This window comes from Procambarus clarkii, chromosome 83 (genome assembly GCF_040958095.1).
Source record: "Procambarus clarkii isolate CNS0578487 chromosome 83, FALCON_Pclarkii_2.0, whole genome shotgun sequence".
Classification (NCBI taxonomy): domain Eukaryota; kingdom Metazoa; phylum Arthropoda; class Malacostraca; order Decapoda; family Cambaridae; genus Procambarus; species Procambarus clarkii.
The window spans coordinates 5,535,848-5,543,147 of record NC_091232.1 but is presented as its reverse complement, the minus strand read 5'-3'; the positions used below and the strand labels follow the sequence as shown (position 1 = coordinate 5,543,147).

General features: G+C 46.5%; 1 protein-coding gene across 1 annotated transcript in view; it reads left to right on the top strand.

Moving 5' to 3' along the window:
* LOC138358346 (GDNF family receptor alpha-2-like) overlaps nucleotides 1-7,300 on the top strand; it is a 93,544-nt gene that overhangs the window by 1,891 nt on the left and 84,353 nt on the right. The window lies entirely within an intron of this gene.

Here is a 7,300-nt window from a genome sequence, read left to right as displayed (position 1 = left end):
ACGAGGAAGTTCCTATATATATATATATATATATGTAGCCACCCAAACTCCTTCCTATACATGTCCAACCTACGCTTGAAACAATCCAAATATACCCCGTCTAATGCGTTAATTTGAAGCAAACGAGGTGGTAAAAGACACCAAACCATCCCCCAATTAACAAAATAGTTTCGACAAGGAAATCGTAGATTTAAGAGTCCCTGACGTAAGTAATCTACACCCTGGACAGGTGTAGATTATTTAGATCCTGAGCACCCTAGGAAATATGCTCGATCCTACAGGTATACACAGGTGAGATCGCATACACAAACACACATATACACACACGCAAGGAGAACCAGGAGGATATAGGCAAGGTGAGAAAGGGGGGCCTGATATATGCAACTGTTGAAGGTTGTTGAATGCAGTACCAGGAGAAAGAGTCACGGGAGATTGACTTCTTTCAAATTTTCTATATTGGAGAATATGGCTTACTTCAGCTCCATCAGTATCTCTCATTTCAGAGGTGAGTTCAGGAGCTGGATCTCAACCTCCGTAAATATAGCTATGTGAGTCCATCCAGGTGAATAATGATAGGTGAGGACATTAAGATGGATAATGATAGATGAGTAAATCTGGATGAATAATGATTGGCGAGTAAACCTAGGTGAATAATGGTAGATGAGTAGTGGTTGGAGAGTAGTGGTAGATGAGTAGTGGTTGGAGAGTAGTGGTAGGTGAGAAGTGGTTGGAGAGTAGTGGTAGATGACAAGTGGTTGGAGAGTAGTGGTAGGTGAAGGCAGAGTTGCCAAGCCCCCATCCTAAGCCTCAGCTAACCACTGCTCTCACAGCACTTGTGAGCAGCTGTTAATTCTGGCTCTTGAGGCATTAGCGTGTGTCATCCAGCATTAGCATCCTCTTCACTTGTCCACTCTCTACTAAGAATTTAATGCACTGGGTTGGGGGTAGGCAAGGAGGGAGAGAGAGAGAGAGAGAGAGAGAGAGAGAGAGAGAGAGAGAGAGAGAGAGACCAGGTCTACATAATGTAACAGGTTCTATTTTGAATGTAATTTTATTTCCAAACACTGAGCCATACTGGAAATACTCATACCATCCCAAAAATTTGTATTCTTTTGTTTTAGACCCAATTATATCCATAAGAGTGAATGACTGTCTGTTTGTCTGTCCAAGTTTGGAGGCCAGAAACATCGTGGTAACATCAGCGAACTTTACAGGGGGAATGGTTTGGGGTACGGGACTGGCATAGGCTGGTCGGGATAGGTCTTTATTGAGAGTAAGAGGGAAAGATAAGGGGAGGGCGGGGGAGGGTAGGAAGAAGGGGAAAAAGGGAGAGATGGGAGGGAAGAGTGGGAGGGGAAAGAGAGAGGAGAAGTGCAGTATTAGTATTATCATAAATTGCTATTTTTTCCCTCTTTTTTCCCCTCTATGTGCATAGCGAACCACTGAAACTTTCAGTAGGCTCGGAAGTGAGGTCACATGACAGGTATGCCTTACAGATACATGTCTTAACAACCCTATTACTTAACTGATCCTGATTGCTGCCTGCCACCCTTTTCTTTCCTGATCCTCGCCTCAAACCAATCCCCCCCCCCCATTTTCAGACCCCCCTCACAACCCCCCTCTCCTCTACCAAATATAATAACAACAAATGGCTGATGGGTGTAATAAATGACTCCCCCAATTCCTGTAATCACTTGAAAATTACAGATAATTATCGATAAACGTGGTTTCACTTCAATCCTCCCAGACGCTACATGATTTATTTGGGAGATTAGTAGATCCAAAATGACTAGGGAGTTGCTGTTGTCAAATCTGTCATTGTCCACGAGACATTTATAACTATGCAGGTAAATTAAACAGTTTGGAAAGGAGTCAATAATGTATGTGTGTGTGTGTGTGTGTGTGTGTGTGTGTGTGTGTGTGTGTGTGTGTGTGTGTGTGTGTGTGTGAGTGTGTGTGTGTGTGTGTGTGTTTGTGTTTGTGTGTGTGTGAGTGTGTGTGTGTGTGAGTGTGTGCGTGTGTGTGTGTGTGTGTGTGTGTATTCATTTTAACTTATTTCATATAACAAGTGTTTCCTTGTGTTTCTGTAGGGCATCAATGCTATCAATTCTTATCTACATACTCTTATGCTCCTTACTCTTAATAGTCCATTTTCCTAATTTGTTCCATAGTTCTAAGTGTCCCAGTCCATGTCCCTCTTGCTCTGAAAAGCGGCAATTAGACATCAGTTAACAAACCCGGACACCAGTGAGAATTATAAGTAGGAACACGGCTCAAGGTCAACCCTGGATGACCTTAATACTTCGACGAATCATCAATAAGATGCTGATATGAATCCAGAAAATAAATCCTTAAAGTTGACTGAGATATTGAAAGATGCTCTGAACCCAATTTCTTCCAGCGTTGTGTTACAGGACGATCTTAACCTGTCAGGCAAGAGCAATCGTGTTACTGTTCCTTTTGGTCATTTACAGGTTAGACGACACGATAAAAAAAAAGCAATACTTTCTTAGTCTATAGTCTGTGTTGACTCCAACTGTTAAGAATCTCATTCTAGAACCCCAAGAGAGGTCTTGTGATAGATACTCCAGAGTCTGTGAGTTGTGTGTGAGAAACCTCATGTTTGAACCCAAAGAGTACTGAGAGTTAGATGTGAGAGATCTCATGATAGGCTCATAATTCGAGTTTCTCAGGTCTTATTTTGTAAGATGAGGATTATAGAGCGTCAAAATACGAAGTATTATTTGAGAAGGAGAGTGAGATCAAGGTCTTGATGGTCCACCTAACTAGCCTTGTTGTACCTGTTGCGCTATAATTGAACTATTCTGATGTTCGAATTCTTTGTCGAATCAGGCCCTAAGGGGATGGACGGAGGTGGTTTTCACAACGTCTTTCATCGCATTTCAATTGCTGCCCACCCGTATCTGGGTACGATATATTTCCATACATTTCTTCGACTCATTTGTGTTTCCAACTTCCACTTATATCCTCTGGTCCTACGTTCTCTCAGTTTAAATAAGCAGTCCTCGTCCCCTAAGCAACTTGTGATCATCTTGTGTTCTGATCATATTTCTCTCTGTTTCTTCTGTTCTCTCGGGTTTAAGTTTTAGTTCCCTTACCTTATCTTCATAGCCCATATATCTACCGCGCATAGAATCAAACTGATAAACACGGAGAGTTACCACCGAAGCTTTGGCTTTGAATATTAACGGTGCTGGTGGTTCTTGTAGCAGAAGTGATGGTGATGGTCGTTGTGGTGTGTAGTGGTCGAGGTGGTAGTTGTGTCGTTAGTGGATAGCTCAGCGGTTAGTAGTGGTGGTTTGGAAATTGATGTCAATGTTGGTAGTGGGAAAAGAGGAGGTGGAGCGTGTCAAGAAGGAGGAGGGGGGGGGGGGAAAGGGAAGGGAAAGGGGGGGGGGGTAGGGATAGGGGGGAGGGGGGTATGGGGTTGGACCCAGTGTCGGTGAAGACATTAATCATGTCTTGGCGTGACTTGTGTTCCCACTACACCAAGCTCTAGTTACTGACTGTATCAGTCTGTATCACAGCCATCTCTCACACCCCCCCTCCCCCCCCTCCCCCCCCCCTTTTCCGTCTCTATTACACACCCCATTTGTCCAGCCTCACTCCTTCACACATACCTCATTTATCCCTCACACACCCTCATTTGTCTCTCACTCCCTCACTTGCCCCCATCTACCCCCCTTCCTAACAAGCTCCCAAACTAAGGCTGCACACATCTTATTTTTCATTCACTAATTATATTATCACATTTATTTCACGCATCATCATTATTGTTATAAACTTCGATATCGTAATTTTCTTTTCCTGCAGTTCCACATTCTTTGCAGGTTTTCTTGTTCCTGTTTTCTGTTGAACGGTTCAATTAGCGGGTGCAAGCTGTTAGAAGATTAAATTGAAATCGATTACGAGGACATTAATTATTTTGCTTTTCTCCACATTAAACCGCATGACAAATTTATCGGTGAAAAACACGGAAAACGCCGTCAAAAGGAGACATAAAATTAATTTATCACTTGAATAGCTTTTCAAAGACACCCAGACTGTAAGATACCCAGACTGTAAGACACCCAGACTGTAAGACACCCAGACTGTAAGACACCCAGACTGTGAGACACCCAGACTGTAAGACACCCAGACTGTAAGACACCCAGACTGTGAGACACCCAGACTGTAAGACACCCGGACTGTAAGACACCCAGACTGTAAGACACCCAGACTGTAAGACACCCAGACTGTGAGACACCCAGACTGTGAGACACCCAGACTGTAAGACACCCAGACTGTGAGACACCCAGACTGTGAGACACCCAGACTGTAAGACACCCAGACTGTAAGACACCCAGACTGTAAGACACCCAGACTGTAAGACACCCAGACTGTGAGACACCCAGACTGTGAGACACCCAGACTGTGAGACACCCAGACTGTAAGACACCCAGACTGTAAGACACCCAGACTGTAAGACACCCAGACTGTAAGACACCCAGACTGTAAGACACCCAGACTGTGAGACACCCAGACTGTGAGACACCCAGACTGTAAGACACCCAGACTGTAAGACACCCAGACTGTGAGACACCCAGACTGTAAGACACCCAGACTGTGAGACACCCAGACTGTGAGACACCCAGACTGTAAGACACCCAGACTGTAAGACACCCAGACTGTAAGACACCCAGACTGTAAGACACCCAGACTGTAAGACACCCAGACTGTAAGACACCCAGACTGTAAGACACCCAGACTGTGAGACACCCAGACTGTGAGACACCCAGACTGTGAGACACCCAGACTGTAAGACACCCAGACTGTAAGACACCCAGACTGTAAGACACCAGACTGTAAGACACCCAGACTGTAAGACACCAGACTGTGAGACACCCAGACTGTGAGACACCCAGACTGTAAGACACCCAGACTGTAAGACACCCAGACTGTGAGACACCCAGACTGTAAGACACCCAGACTGTGAGACACCCAGACTGTGAGACACCCAGACTGTAAGACACCCAGACTGTAAGACACCCAGACTGTAAGACACCCAGACTGTGAGACACCCAGACTGTGAGACACCCAGACTGTAAGACACCCAGACTGTAAGACACCCAGACTGTAAGACACCCAGACTGTAAGACACCCAGACTGTGAGACACCCAGACTGTAAGACACCCAGACTGTGAGACACCCAGACTGTGAGACACCCAGACTGTGAGACACCCAGACTGTAAGACACCCAGACTGTAAGACACCCAGACTGTGAGACACCCAGACTGTGAGACACCCAGACTGTGAGACACCCAGACTGTGAGACACCCAGACTGTAAGACACCCAGACTGTAAGACACCCAGACTGTGAAACACCCAGACTGTAAGACACCCAGACTGTAAGACACCCAGACTGTGAGACACCCAGACTGTGAGACACCCAGACTGTGAGACACCCAGACTGTAAGACACCCAGACTGTAAGACACCCAGACTGTGAAACACCCAGACTGTAAGACACCCAGACTGTAAGACACCCAGACTGTAAGACACCCAGACTGTGAGACACCCAGACTGTGAGACACCCAGACTGTGAGACACCCAGACTGTAAGACACCCAGACTGTAAGACACCCAGACTGTGAGACACCCAGACTGTAAGACACCCAGACTGTAAGACACCCAGACTGTGAGACACCCAGACTGTGAGACACCCAGACTGTGAGACACCCAGACTGTAAGATACCCAGACTGTAAGACACCCAGACTGTAAGACACCCAGACTGTAAGACACCCAGACTGTAAGACACCCAGACTGTAAGACACCCAGACTGTGAGACACCCAGACTGTGAGACACCCAGACTGTGAGACACCCAGACTGTTAGACACCCAGACTGTAAGACACCCAGACTGTAAGACACCCAGACTGTTAGACACCCAGACTGTTAGACACCCAGACTGTAAGACACCCAGACTGTTAGACACCCAGACTGTGAGACACCCAGACTGTGAGACACCCAGACTGTAAGACACCCAGACTGTAAGACACCCAGACTGTTAGACACCCAGACTGTGAGACACCCAGACTGTAAGACACCCAGACTGTAAGACACCCAGACTGTTAGACACCCAGACTGTGAGACACCCAGACTGTGAGACACCCAGACTGAGAAACACCTGGACTGAGAAACACCTGGACTAAGAAACACCTGGACTGAGAAACACCTGGACTGAGAAACACCTGGACTGAGAAACACCCGGACTAAGAAACACCCGGACTGAGAAACACCCGGACTGAGAAACACCCGGACTAAGAAACACCCGGACTGAGAAACACCCGGACTGAGAAACACCCGGACTAAGAAACACCCGGACTGAGAAACACCCAGACTGAGAAACACCTGGACTGAGAAACACCCGGACTAACAAACACCCGGACTGAGAAACACCCGGACTGAGAAACACCCGGACTGAGAAACACCCGGACTGAGAAACACCCGGACTGAGAAACACCCAGACTGAGAAACACCTGGACTGAGAAACACCCGGACTAACAAACACCCGGACTGAGAAACACCCGGACTGAGAAACACCTGGACTGAGAAACACCCGGACTGAGAAACACCCGGACTGAGAAACACCCGGACTGAGAAACACCCGGACTGAGAAACACCCGGACTGAGAAACACCCGGACTGAGAAACACCCGGACTGAGAAACACCTGGACTGAGAAACACCCGGACTAACAAACACCCGGACTGAGAAACACCCGGACTGAGAAACACCCGGACTGAGAAACACCCGGACTGAGAAACACCCAGAGGAAGAGTTCTATGGACGAAAATAACATTTCCTAACCTAGTATACGAGAGCAGTGTAGACCAAAAAACCAGCATGGACTTAGAGAGAGTAAATCCTGCTTTACGAACCTCATATAATTCTATACAAGGAACATGGAAGTCACGCAGGATGGAGAATGGTGGATAAATTGCACATTCCCATCCTACTAGAAAATCTCCCGACGCTTCTAAACAGGAAACTAATTAGCAAAACGACTACAGAATCTGCAGTGACGGGAAAGGTGCTCCTCTGTTGAGATGACAGAGATGACAGAGATAACAGAGAGTCACTAGTGGACAGGATGCGTCAGGACTGAGAAAAATAACAGGTGGCGTTAGCCAAAGATCAATTCTTGAACCCTTTCTGTTTCTGATATATTTGACAGATCTGTCAAGGTGATCAGAATCCTTCATGTCGATGGTTACAGATGACGTAGAGTTCATATGGATGAA